This window comes from Neopelma chrysocephalum, unplaced genomic scaffold (assembly GCF_003984885.1).
Source record: "Neopelma chrysocephalum unplaced genomic scaffold, ASM398488v2 Primary Assembly neopelma1_103b, whole genome shotgun sequence".
Lineage (NCBI taxonomy): Eukaryota > Metazoa > Chordata > Aves > Passeriformes > Pipridae > Neopelma > Neopelma chrysocephalum.
Window position 1 is genome coordinate 2,649,353 of NW_020897767.1, and position 14,744 is coordinate 2,664,096.

Below are 14,744 nucleotides of genomic sequence, written 5' to 3' on the forward strand. Positions count from 1 at the left end.
AAGGCAATAAAATAAAAATCAGGTTTGCAATTATGGGTTGGGTAAAGTCTTCAAAAAGTTTCTCCATGAGACAGAAAATTTATAATGGCTTTTCTAATGGAATGTGTCAGGATCTGTTGGTAATCTTTGCATTTCATTAAGAGTAATTGTCTTAAGGTGTTTACTGTGTTGTCCTTAGTAAAATTTTTATTGCATTTCTTTTTTCCAAGCGCATTAAAGCCTTTAATTTAAGGGGTTAAAGGACATTTCGTTCCCTTAGATACATACTGAGAGAATTAAAGACAAGCCAACAAAATAAAGATGTTTGTCAGCCCATTAAACTATTTCAAATACACTGCTAATGAAGAAGGAATCACAACTAGTCAGGTATAAAAACTCACCTTTCATATTCGCCCCATCCCAGGACACTGAGTCACAAATTGCAGCTGTGGGGCAGGATTTTCCTTTTTTTTTTTTTTAGTCCTGGTGCTTTGGAAGTCCCATAGGTCTGTCTGCATGTTTGGTTTGTCATGTTGTTTGTATTTATGGCATATATATACATATATATATATATATATATATATGTTTTCCGGGTAGGCTTTGCTATGGCAAAAGAAGAAAATAAATGGGAGGAGAAGCAGCTTCATCCCAGTAATTTTCTGCCCACCAGGTCTCTGCACCTCTTCCTCTTTCCCTCCTGCTGCTTCCCAAGCTGAGGTGCTGATGAGGTGCTGGAGTTGCCACAGGCTGACAAAGCCATGACCAGAATTCCTCTTACTGAATAAGCAGGGAAATGAGGGAAAGGGCAGGGAATCAGTCAGGTTTAAAGATTTTGTAGGTATGGCCGTGCTGGAAGGAAGGGTGGTGTTTTATGCCTGTAAACTCTTATTAGAAGGCCATTTAAAATGTGTGTCAAGATACCCCTGAGACCTTCCTGGCTGCTCTCTCCAGCCCCCTTTTTGAGGATGGGATTCTCCATGCTGGCATTGCCATTATTCCTGGGATAATGCTGGACATGACCACTGCTAGTGGATTTTTTCAGTGATAGCAGCCTTTGGCAAACCAAACATGGATGTACAGCCCTCCCTGTGCTTGGTGTGTATGATTTTTGGTGCTCTTGTCTCAGGTTTTAGGGTAATTTTTTTTTTTTTGGTGCCGGTGTTAATCCAGCAATCACTTCTCTTGCAAGTTCATTCCTACCCTTAGGCTCAGTCTCTTAAGGACACACTGCAAACTGATGCTTAATTAACCACCTGCCTCCCCAGTAAGAGCTCCCTCCAACATGATCCTGAAGGGGCTCCTGATAAAGGAAAATCGATTTTTTTTTTTTAATTATAATAACTCATTTTATATTGTTTCAGCATGCCTTGTGTCATGGGTAGGGTGGGGGGAGTGAGATCTCATTTTTAGGGTACCTGTTTTATTAAGAATATGTGTTGGAGATGAAGGTTAAAGCCTTCAAAAGAGTTAATAAGACATGCTAAATGAATAAAATCAGATCACCTTATTTTTAAATGGTTGTATTTTTTCCTTTGTCATGAAGCAAGGTTAGTTTAAGATTTGAAAGTCAGGAGTTTAACCAATAAGCCACGATCTGTGGGCTTTAAACACAGACTCTTGGCTGTTGCTCTAACTCGAGCACTCCTCAGTCTGTTTAAAGCTGAAGTGCTTCAAATTAAACTTCCACAGCAAAATTAAGTTTTCAGACCTGGCAATGGCGTAGATTTAATGAAATTTCTGTTTAAAGTTGTGCTGTGAGGGTGGTATTATGAACTGGCACATGAGTTGTGTGTCTGTGTGTTAGGTGGGATATATAATCCAACACGGTTGAATTTTCGGATATCACTCAGCAGAAGGGAAAGAACACGCAGGAATAACGTTCCCAGATAAATTATGCCACTTTTTTTTTTCAGCCTAAATACCTTGGAATCTGCAAAGACACTTCACAGACAAAGGGGACACCAGCAATAGATTTCTCCACTCATAATGACAGGAACATCTCTCTCAATATTACTTAGCTAATGAAGGAATAGATCTGCTGTGAAGTTCCTAGGAGGCTCATTTTCTTGAGTACAGTAGTAAAAGTTAGCTGATGAATGACCTAAACTGCTTAATGCTTCTACTTATAACTTCTGAGCAGCAAGGCATGTCTCGGAGAGCACTGGAGGAGTTATCCTCAGGAGGCCCCAGTGTCCTTGTAGGTTGTCAGAGTCAATGAGCCAGGTTTATTTCAAATGGCTCCTTAAATGAACATTTATTTTGTGCCAGTAACACGTTTTTGATTAACAGCTCCTTTTGACTAATTTGCTTCCCAAAACAGCCCAATAAAGGACTCGTTTAAAACATAATTAAAAGCATGTTATTGCTGGTAGTTAATACTGATTAAAACAGGCATTAAGACAATTATCGTTGAAGGAAAGTAAGCACCCCGTAGTCAGTATAGAATCCATTCTTACAGTTTTTATGCATTGCATACACAAGTGGGCTGCCTGCCAAATATGCAGGAGTTCTTATCCTGCCCATAACTGTATCAAAATTTGATCCCAATTAATTTTTTATTTTTTTTTAAATATTTGTGTTGGGTGTTTGGAGTTGGGTTTTTGGGAGAAACGTTGGTTTTCAACAAGTTGAAAAGTTGCCACTTCGTCCTGCCTGGTTATTGAATTGACTAAGAAGGAAAAAAAAAGTATCCTTGTTGTTGTGCTTTGTACTGAGGCTTTAAAGATTTCCTAACTGGGCTTGGGTTTGCATCTTTAGTTTTGTGTCTCTTCAACTTTGCACTGTAAGTAAATTGCTGATTTTTTTTTAAACTAAAACCAAAAAAACCCATGACCAAAATACTGGCAGAGGTGGTATTTGTTTTAGGTGTAGAAACAGAAGTTAGTCTGAAAATTTTCAAGTCTTAATGAAGAATTCTGGTGGAATTTTTTTCATTTGTTTATTTAGTAAGGGTTTTTTTTTAAAAGGGTTGGGGGGTTTTTGGGGTGTTTTTCCTTTTCTTTTTTCTTTTTTTTTTTGTGGGGCTGAGTGCACAGTCTTTTCTTCAAATATAAAATATATCCTGAACTCATCAGAAAATTCACATAAAAATAATGCCATGTTCTTCTATTAAAATAATGGAATATTTTCCATCAGAGTGAAAAATTACAGGTAACTTTTTGAGATCAAGGGCTCTAATTATGACCCTGTAGCTTTTTATACAGCTACTATAGAAAAAAAAACCACATAAAAATGTGGTTTTCACCACTTTAAATTTTATGTGAGAGTTCAACTCATCATTTAACCTTTGCATTTCTGTATTGAACATCTTAATTCTTTAATTTCTCAGCTGCATTTTTTATCATGCTTTTGCAATTTGTAACAAAGAAAAATTTATATCCACTGTAATCAGTTTTAATTGAACAAATTGATAAGAATGGGTGAAGACTTCTATTTTTAACAGTAACTTCATCTGTAGTTCAAAATTTTGAGTAGTTGTAAGTAAAGAGTTGCTTTCAACATCGATTTCAGGTTTTTCTGCCTTACCTCAACACAGTGTTAATATTGGAGAACATTCAAATTGATTATACAGGGCCTTAAAAATGGACTAAAGGAAATTTCGTGCTAATTTCCAAATGTGCATTTGATTATGCTCAGGTTCTAATTTTTTAAATTTTTTTTCTAATTTAAAAAGAAGGAAATCAAAATATACCAAAGGTTTTTTAACACGTACTTTTACACCTTTGGCTGCACTTGTGCTTTCAGCCTTCCCATCGTGCTGGGTTGAGGAGGGGGAGCTGCCAAGGATGTGACACCTTCTCATAGGCCAAGACTTTGAGGCAGATGGTGCCTGGTGTGGAGGGAGCAGAGTGAGACCAAAGCTTTGGAGCCTGGTGGAACTTCCAAGGCCAGCCTGTAACTTGCTGTCCTTTGCTGTAACAAAGCTTTGGGACCACCTTCCAACCTGAAGTGGTTGTGGTGGGTCCAACTTTTTCTGATCTCCAGGTTTTCACAGTAATATCAGCCAAAAAAATGAATGTTTTCTGTTTTCCTCACGTCTTAGGCCAACTAGAGAGCAAAGCAAGTGGAGCTGAGCAAGCACAGGCTTGGCAAATCCAGCAGATATAACATTGATCCTCACCTGGTGGTGCATAGCTCCACTTAGGGATTTGGGGAAAGAGCTGGAGATGGTGTGGAGCTTCTTTTCCCATCCTGAGCTGTTCCTAGAGGGAAGGTATGAGGCTTTGGAGCTTGTGGGCAGCATTGACCATGGTGGATATCAGCAAAAGCCATAACATGCTGTGGCCACACTGGGCACAGCAATAGACTCTGCAAGACTGAGGGAAGAGTTAGTTGGAGCTCTGAGTCTGTTCAAAACAGGTTGCTTGGTGTGAAATGTGAGATTTGCAATCGCCCCCATCCTGGAAAATTTGAATTTTCCATTCCCGGTAGACTTTATCCAGAAATAGATGCCCGTGGCAAGTGATTGGTATCTTCCTTGGCCAGTGGTCCCAGATCTTCTGAGGTGTAACCCGGTATTCAGGTGTGAGTGTGACATTTGTAATCATAGAATGGCTTGGATTGGAAGGGTCCTTGAAGATGTTCCAAGCCCCTGTCACGGGCAGGGACACCTTCCACTAGCCCAGGTTGCTCCAAGCCCCGTTCTGCCTGGCCTTGGACACTTCCAGGGATCCAGGGGCAACCAAAGCTTCTCTGGGCAACCTGTGCCAGGGCCTCCCCACCCTCCCAGGGAAGAATTTCCTCCTAATCTTTAATCTAAACCTACTCTCTTCCAATTTAAGACTATTCCTCCTTGTCCTATCACTGCATTCCCTCTCCCTTAAGCCAACCCACACATACCTAGAGCTGTCTCTGGAAAAACTTGATCCTGATTCCCTTCCTGGTTGGAAATTGGACCTGTGCTCCAGGTGGAAAGACAGACCCTTCCTGCTGAAGAGGAAAAATCGTAACTATGGAATTGCATATAATTAAAATCTCATAAATATTTTTCCCCCTCATTCTTCTGAAAATATCAGATGTGTGTATAATCCTCTCAGGGGAACCAACATCTCTCTCAGTTTATCTGTTTTAATTAAACTGTTAGTTAATTCTTCATTCTTGGGTATAAAGAAGGGGAGAGAAAAAATTATTCAGCTGCTATAGTTTAATGGATTTTTAACAATTACAGAATGAAAAGCAATGAAAATAAATAATACAGTTGTTAAAACTAATAATGTAACAAAGGTAAAAAGACATCCCTGTAGGCTGGCAGAAGTATTAACACAAGCAAACAAATCCCAACAATCCTAAAATCAAAGACCAGCCAGCTTTCTTGTTTTCCCACTAGATGGTCTGGCCATTAATAACCCATTTGCAAGAACATCTGAGGAGAGTGGGGCAGTAAGGGAGGGAAAAAATCCCAAGAGTTTGAAATTGTAGCAAATAGGTGGTGGAAGTTGGATTTACGTGTGGACTAGGTGTGAAATTTGGGGGTTTCAGAGTAAATTATAAATGATGGGTCATTATAGTTCTTGCAAATGGCCCTGGTGACAGAAGATGAGGTGGGGAAGGGAAAAAAGGAGCAGGAAGAAATAACTTGAGATTTTGGGGAGGAATTATTTCAGAAGACTGTAGGGATGAAGTGATTTCCATGGGTAAGAGAGATGAAAATGGATCTGCCACCAGCCCAAAGTGTCAGAGGTCTGCAGAGCTCCCTCTGACCTCCCAGTGGGGTGAGGAGGACAATCCCAGGAGGAAAAGGAATGAGAAAAGGAAAGTAGGAAACAAAAAAAGCTTATTGCATTTTTCCTATGCCCCCAACAGGTCCCCAAACGGGCTGTAAGGATCATTGCAGGGAATGAGAGAAAATCAGGCAAAATTTTCTGCAAGTGGCTCGAATCAGATAAAATAAAGCCCACGAGCAAGGGCGTAGAGAGATAATGGAGCAGAAACCTTTCTACTTCAGCCCTGCCTTCCCCAGTCACTTTGAGCTCTCTCCATTTGAAAGTTAAATTTCTAATTTTATTCAAATAAAGCCTGGCTTTCTTGTGTTTAAAAGACTTTTGGTCTTCTGGGATCTCGCTGTAGGTGATGGTTTCAGCAGATCCACTTCAAAGCTTTGGCGGATTCAGTGTCCTATCATAGCATATCCTAATTAGTGAAGCTGTGGGCCAAATTCCTGTGGGATATAACCCAACAGATACAATAGTATTATACTGGAATTAGTCCACTAAACCAAAAGAGTAAACCTGCCTGGACAGAAGTCCGTGGCAAAATTCCAGCCAATTCCAGTAAATATTGGACTGGGACTTAATGAAGAGGTTGGAAAAAAAAATCTTGTGATTATTTTAGGATTGCAAAGGAAAAGATATGGAGCTCTTTTGTATCAGGAGGAGAAAAAAAATGTTTTCTTAAAAACTCAGTGTATGAGAACACCAATATGAAACCACTCCATAATAAGGCATTCTTGTGTTTTCTCAACCTAAAAGAAAGCAGAAGATGTATAATGTGCATATATAAACATATAAAAAGGGAATTTCTCACTTGTACACAGAGGAGGAAAAAAAAGAGTAATATATGAAAGAAAACAGGTGGGAAAAAATGGTACACAGCAGCATAAACTCATTATTCACCATTTTATTGTATGGCATTATTGCTGATGTCAGATGCATTCAGCATTTGCCAGTCTATTACAAGAGAAAATGAAGTGCATCTGTCTTAAAACTTCTAAATCCAAAATAGTCAGCTCTGAAAGTGTGTGTTTTGATACCTTGGCTTCCACGCCACTCAGAAAGCAATTGAATATCAAAATGTTTGAGACAACCTTGCTGTGGCAAACCCTCCAAGCTCTGTGCAGGCTAATAAGGAGATGGCTCTGTGGATACATTTTAGGAGAGTGTATTTGGAAGGAGAAATTGGATGCCGAGCTTTTGTTGTGATAGCTCTAAGACTCTGTATTTTGGCTTTGAGTTCTAAGGCTCCATTTGAAGGAGGAGAAAAGGAGAGAAAGCAGCAGAAACGATTCAGGTGTCAAACAAAAAATCCCTTCCAAGAATAAGATTTATTTCACTCGGTAACCCCTTGGCCAGAAGTTTGTGTTTTGGGGGAAATGAAAATTTCTGTCTTGGTGGTATTAGTAAAGCAAAACCAGCTGAGCACATTCAAACAATGGACAGAGCATGTCTCTGCTAATTTTGAATTTTCTGGCTTTTGTCACTGGATGTCACAACTATAATTATTACTTAAACACAGAGGTGAACTGCAAAACAGAAATGAAACTTTAGCTGAGAAATGCTGTAGGAAAGAAAAGTTCCTGCAAAGTCATGCAAAACCTCCAGCAGGCTCCACGTTTTAATTTATCCTTGGTTAAAATTCTATATCTGCCATCTGCAATTACCCCTGTGCAATGAGATTATCCCACTGGAATATTTATTTACCAGCAAAAAATAAGTTTATGAGGTGGTTATTGGGGAATTTGGGCACTTCCAGAGGTTAAATGATGAGCAGAGAGTTTTAATGTCTTGGCAGAGAGCCTGGTCCTCACCTGAGAGTGTGCTCAGGTGCTGGGATGTGAGGCTTCCCTTCCCTCTCCCAGTTGACAGATCACTTTTTCCAGTCATTGTGCAGCAGTTTTGTGTTTCTCTAGTCTGGAAAACTTCACATTTTAACAAAATTGCTGTACAGTGTGGGTTTTTTTTAAACACTACAGAACAGCCCACCTACAGCAGCATAGAAAAAAAATAATCTACATAAATAAAACCTTTATAAAATTGGTAATTTGGAGTAATAGAATTTTATAGCTGTTTTCACATTGACTTTCTAACACAGCCAGGTGTGGTGTTGGGACTGCTGATGGTCTGTGTTTCTTGTTGCTCTTAAACTTTGGGAATGATGGTGAGGATTGTTTAGACTGTTACAGGTTTGTTAGAATTGATCCTTATATCATAGGATTCTTGTATTTTAGCTGATGTAGTGAAGTATTTTGTTAATGCACACATATGTATCTATACATGAAAAAAAGAACTTAATTTGTACACTTTAACCATCTTTAGCAATCCAGTTGTTCCTAGTAGCCACTATTCATGTAACTTGGAGAGCACACAGATGATGTGCCAGATGTGTGGGGGGTTTTTTCATCCCTGATGGACTTGTCAAGATGCAGGAAGGGAGAAACCTGTTCTAATATTGAATTGTAGCCCTAATCTGGGCTCACACCAACATGGCAACTATGGAACTTGTCTAGAAAGGCCATAGAATTCTTCCAACAGATTGTGACAGGTATTTCCTTATTAACCCACTCAAAACTAATGGGAGCAAAAGAGAACACAGCAAAGGTTCTGAGATCTTGATCTGGAGTCTTTGTTATCTTCCCACTGCCAGAGGGCAGGGTTAGATGGAATATTGGGAAGGAATTCTTGGCTCTGGGGGTGATGAGGCCCTGGCACAGGCTGCCCAGAGAAGCTGTGGCTGCCCCTGGATCCCTGGAAGTGTCCAAGGCCAGGTTGGACAGGGCTTGGAGCAACCTGGGCTAGTGGAAGGTGTCCCTGCCCATGGCAGGGGGTGGAAGGAGATGGTCTTTAAGGTCCCTTCCCACCCAACCCATTCTGTGATTCCATGATTTACTGCAATATCTCTCTTGGTGGGGATGGGTTGGGAGCTGATGATTCTGCTGTGTGCTCTGTAAACACCTCTGTAGTGTTTTAACTCCTCATCCTGAAAAATTTTATACACATGCTTAAAACTGAGGTTGAATTGTAATGAATGCTTTCTTTTGATCTGCTGCACTGGGAGAAAATAACTCTCTTATTTTCCCACTTTCTCCATAACCAGGACTGTTGTTTTGCTGCACATATTTTTAATTAAGGACTTTCATTAGAAGCAGTAAGGGAAGACCAATGGAAAACCTGAAGCAGAAAATCAAATTACTCTCAATCACTGATACCTACATAGTTAATTAAAAAAGATACAAGGACTTTTAAAACTAGATATATTCAATCTTTTTGTTATATTGTGAAAAGATACCTTTTTTGTACCAATTTTCTATGCTGGTGCTTAAGCAGATCACAACTGGGAGCAAAACTTTTCCTAAAAAGTTGAGAATCCTGGCCTGGGTTTGGTTCTAAACCTGGGAAATGTAGAGTTACTTTTGCATGCAAACAGTGGGCAAAGTGGGTTTTGGGATGGATTAGATGTGGGACCTGTTTCAGGAATCCTCAAATAATGATGAGGCGCCTTCCTTCACTGGATGATAGTCTGGCTTTTGGTGATTTTGTAAAGCTGTTCTTCCCTCTCTGTCCATGAAAAGCAGTCCATGTGTCCATCCTTAGACACCCCCTTTTGTTTCACCTGGAGTATCTGTTTGAGTTAAGCTTTAAAATGTTATAAACCAGAATCCTGCACGATGAAAAAAAAATTGTATTGGTACCAGTAGGCAACGTGATATTAAGTCACTGACATTCATACATTCTGTGTCTGTTGTATTTCCTTTTTTTTTTCCCTCTGGAACAAACTAAAAAGGCTTTGGCAAGGCAGGGTCTTACAACATCAAACTGTACTGAAGGCAGATTTCCACAAAGTGCTTGCACAGCACAGAAAGTTTAAGTGTTGGCACCGAGACAGGTTTGTGTGGTACAGAAGAATTCTTATATTTGAATGTTTCTCTCTTACAAGCCTTTATATGTCAAACTTTAAGTGGAATTGACTGTTTATCCCAGTTGATTTTGACTAGTGACGCCTTCCAGGTTGGAGGGCGCTCCCTTCACTCTGTTTCCCATCAGCACTCCTTGACTACCGGCATGTGGTGCCAATTTGTTCCTTCTGTACAGAGAAGAAAAGAAGTTTGGATTTAATTTTAAGCCTTGACACAAGGTTTAATTTGCTAAAAAGGGGAGCTGTGCCATTGTAAATCTTGGAGGAGACACCAAGGTTGCAAAAATTGTCAGCCCAATCTGTTTTGAGCACCACTTCAGTCGGGCTATTAAAGGAACAATATTCCTTTTCACAGCTTGTTCAGCTGTGTCAAACCACACAGGTTAGCCTGGAGTTGGCCATTTATTGTACTTTTTATTGCTTTCTGATCAAGTTGGTATGACAAGGGGGAAATTTCTGTGCTGAAAATGATTTATCAATACTGTAAATAGGCAGGGAAAAAAGGTTATTTTTTAGGTGACTAAACCTCAAAGCAGAGCAGCTTAAAAATTTACCAGTGAGACTCACAAAAAGAATAAGATCATTTTCCTATTAAAATCTTCTTAGACTTACAGAGCTAAGTTCATTGTGGATCTGCTACTATCTTTTGAGAGGAAAACTCTGGTAGAACATGCTGTTGGCACTCAAATACTGGATTATTACTGGTGTTGAGTCAGACCACACTGAGCTATAAAAATCTTTGGCCCCACGTGTAGATTCTGATCTTGTCTAAGATGATGTAAATGCTCCCTCTCCCTTCACTGCTTATATTGTAGAGGAGGAAAGGGCTTAGCATGAAACCCCACATCTCTGCTGACAGTGTGGATTTGGTCATTGGCTTCAGCAGGGTCAGGGTTTTAGCCTCTGTCCTAATTCTTTGTAAATGTTTTCTGAGCCATGATGATATTACCAAAAACAAGGGCAGTATGACGTGATGGGACTCGGTAAATATTTATTTAAACTAGTCTGGTTTAAAAAAAAAATAATTTTGGAGTTGATTAAAACTCAGATATTTAAAATTATACCAGCAAAGCCCTAATACATTAATATATACTAAAACCTACAGAGTATCTTGCTTCAGCCTCTTTTATTTTGCTTTTTAAGAAATGGATGTCTGACCCAGTAGTTCATTTATGCTCATCTGTCACGTAAGTCCTTTTTATTTCTTGGATTAAGTGCTACAGACCTAATAAATCATTGCTGCTCCTCTGGCACTGTTCCAGCTCGTGTTGTCAATCTGGGCAATGTGTAATGTTTTAATTTCTGCAAAACAGCAAGTTTTTGTTAACTTTAACTCTGTGCTGTGACGGACTGAGCCTTCAGGATAGCTTCCAGTTTTCTATATATACCGGCTGACTAATACAGTGATTTTAATATCCTCAAAAATCATTAATTATAACGTAAAAAACATGCTTTGGCCTAAAATATAAGGGTTATGTTATCCTGCTCCTTCTACTCTTTATTTTAGCTGTGAAGAAAGCCTAAACCCCTTTTGGATGTAGAAAAACACCCCGAAAGGAGCCTAAATCCCCTTTTACTCTCTCTCATTTACCGCGTTTCTAAACTACGTTTCTTTTCGTGTTCTGAACATGTGTTTTGCTTTTTCCTTCTCTGCCACGGTTGACTGGGTGGTTAGATGTGTGTACCCTGAAATGTTCTTCAGCATTTATCAAACTGAGCTGTGGTGCAGTATTTTAAAGAAAGAGGAGAATTTAGAGGTGTGCCATAAGTCGGACTATTTATCAAAACCTTTGCTTTTTGGGCACATGTGGCTGGAATGAGACAGGACCTGGTTCTACTTTTTCAATGGCTTTTTTAAGCAACACAAGCACTTTTGCCAAAACAGAAGGGAATGTGGATCCTGTTTTCTCGTTGCATGAGGAACAAGGTGGAATCAGGGCTAGACAGGGAGGGTGGGAGCCAAGGGTGGGGCCCTGTGTGAGCTCAGGAGCACAGGAAAACAAGCCCCTCTCACTGTGCCATTCAAATATCAGCTCTTACATCCCCCAGCACAAGCATTTTGATTTTTTTTTTTTCCCAGCCTTAAGGCCACGCTCTGTGTTGTACATCATACTCCCGTTCCAGATGAGGGGATTTATGGAAAGGAGGTGTTGGGTGCTTTGCAGGAAACTGTGTAGCCACTTTATCTGTGCACAGCTCCTCACTGAGCAGCTCTGTGTCCCAGATCTTTTTCTCCTGGTGTTTATAACAGAATAGTTACTCCTCAAGGTGAGGGAGGAGTGCAGTTAGATGGGCTTCTATAACTTCTCTGGTAACTCTTCCCACTCCACCCCTTAGTGGAAAGATCCATTTAACCTTTGGCTGCTCTGAGTCAGAAATCCTAGTTTCCCAGTTTCAGGTATCACTGGGGTCTGGCACAGGTCTGATGGAGTAAAGTGCATTATGTTTTAATCACACATAACAAAGACCATTTACAAACAACAGGCCACTTGTAAAATTAACCTGAATTTATGACATCCTACTGCATTTCAGTGAAGAAGATGGATACTGCAGAGGAGCTGATTAGGCTCTGATTCATCATTCCTCTTTCTAGAACTGAGTTATACAAGATACTTTCTACTAGTGAGCATTATGTGTTTGTTTTATTTGATGATGGCATGTTTTATTTGTTGATGGCATGTTTTATTTGTTAATGGCATGTTCTATTTGATGGTGGCACCGTAGATTTCAGTGCAGGGAGTAGTTTGTGTGTCCATCTGATCTAGAAACCAGTCACACATCTGAGCAAACCATTCCCACTGAAAAAAGCCTGATGACCCAAGGCCAGCCCTCTATGCCAGGAGCAGGGATTTAACTCAGCTGCCAAAATCTGGCTCAAGCCCTGGGAGTGCTCACCTCCCACTGTCCTGCTGAGAGCGAGAGATGCTGTTGGAGAGGGGATGTTTCTCCTAGAAGGAGACCTCCCCAAACTCCCTTCTCATCCCAGTTGTCCTAATATTTCCATTTAGGGCAAGACAACAACTCTGGGACTTCTGCAAAGTCTTGTGATGAAGCAAAATGTTGTTTACCTGCAACAAACAGAGAGAAACCCTCTCCCATGTGGCCACTGGGAATGTCTCTGGAATGATCTGTCGGTCCTGGATGCAAACGACATCCAAAGGCACGCAGTGCTTGTGCACTTAATCAAGCGCCTTCTGAAGGCAGGATAATTTGGAAAGATGACCATTTATAGAAGATTAGTTGTCCTCTGACCGCAGTTACAATTATGTGGGAGAACAGATAGGTCAGATTTATTTAAGTTGCTTTTTTTGGTAAAAGCAGTATATTCTGGTAAAACTGCCCGGCGAGGAGATTTGTTTCCGTGCGGGCGAGTTTTTTTCAACGCTGCGGGAAAATAAATGGTTATTTCCTAAGCTTGAACATCCATCTTCGGATTTACACAAATTTAAAATTATATTCCTAAGAGTTTGCGACGGGAGCCAAGAGTTATTTTCTGCTTATTAATCTTTCTCCCCGATCCAAAAACATCCCCGAACTTTGTTTAGCCGTGCAGTCTCTTCTGACTGTTGATTGTGCTGTAGTGGGGCTGAGAATGTTTCAGTTTATGTAACCAGGCTCTCTGTTTAAATTTCCATGACAGATCTTTTCATTTTGTTTACAGCCAAATAACAATGCAAACGTGTCCTGCTCCAGCCGTGGACGTGGTGTGCGGTCATCGGAAAGGGCACTCACCACATTGATTTCTTGATCTTATCCTCTTTAAAACTGATTTAAAAGCATTTCATTGTTATTCGCCGGCTATTAGCAAGCAAAAATAAGCTTTCCTTATTTACATGAGGATGAGAGCTGGTCACTGTGTCTTCTTGGTTGTTAGTTGTTTGGTTAAATCACAAAGCTGTGTTATTACAGCCTATTCGTACTTTGCAGTTCAACCACACATGGCACAGTGGTGAAATGTTTTCCTGCAAGCCCAAATGCTTAAATAAAGCCATATCTTTAATCTGTTTAGAGCCTTGCAATATTTAAAATGGTTTGCATGGGTTTGATTATAAAGTTTTACGTAGATGTGTCGGTGGTGTGGGGTTTGGTAACGCGAACGTCAGCGCGAGGCAGATTTGGGGCAAAATTAATGCTCAGGGACAACTTCCAAGGGAATTCATGGAGTCTCTTCTGGCTTTTCCATCTGGTCCTTATCACGCAGAGATGTCCAGTCAGCAGTGTTCAAGTTGTTCTCAAAATTCTTCCCCAACCTCTCTAGGCACAGAAGGCTCTTGTTATATATCCTTGATGAGATTTCTGAACCTTTCTAAATTCTTTTTGCTCTTAAGGAAGATAGAACAACTTCTATTTGCTTTAGTAGAATTAATTTAAGTGCTTCCTTAGTATTTTAACACAGATTTTTGAGGTAGGTTCATGGCACAGTCTGAGCTTAGGCTCTATTTCTTCCTACTGCAAAAAACACTTTATATCCTAAAACTCTGCTCAGAAATTCATCGCCCTTGGTCTTAAAACTAGTTGAGTATTTTCTTTCTGCTGCTTTCCCTATGGTGCATTCAGGAATGATGTTCCTGTTGTGTTTTTTTTCCTGATATTCAGCTAAAACTCAACAACAGCAAGTTTATACCCATTCATATCTGTGCCAAGACTACGATCTCTTCATTTACCTTTCTGGTATCCTGAGCAGTCCCATTCCTCACCCACTACTGCTTTTCCTGGGATTAATGTGCCACCTTGAACTTGTACATTGTATAACTATATTTAATTCCATTTATATTCATCTGATCAAGAACAGATTTATAGGAACTATTACTACCTTTCTGTGTATGGTTGATACCCAGTATTTTTTTATCACCAGTAAACTTCACCACACTCCTCTTTATGGCAAAATCATAAATGAAAGATAAAGGCTTATTTTAAAAATCTTATTCCCCAGTATCTCCCCTCCAATTCAAGAGTAAAACCTATTGAAATTGATGCTTCACATTGTTTATTTTTCATTCTTATTTTGCTGCTTTCCACCTCATTTCTCTTTCTTCAGCTTCAGTTTCTCCTTGATGGTGTTGTGTTTACAGTAGATTTTCAGGGTTCTAACAGGGTTGACTATCACTGTCTTGCAAAAACATTTACCATCTACCTCT

The 14,744-nt window shown here is 39.9% G+C and overlaps 1 long non-coding RNA gene across 1 annotated transcript; it reads left to right on the forward strand.

Annotated features, from left to right (window-relative positions):
- Positions 1-8,238: 8,238 nt before the first annotated feature.
- On the forward strand, positions 8,239-12,215 carry LOC113973535. The gene is made up of 4 exons (XR_003536238.1): positions 8,239-8,291; positions 9,475-9,576; positions 10,750-10,793; positions 12,139-12,215. It is a non-coding gene; the product is annotated as an uncharacterized LOC113973535 (long non-coding RNA).
- The last annotated feature ends 2,529 nt before the right edge of the window (positions 12,216-14,744 follow it).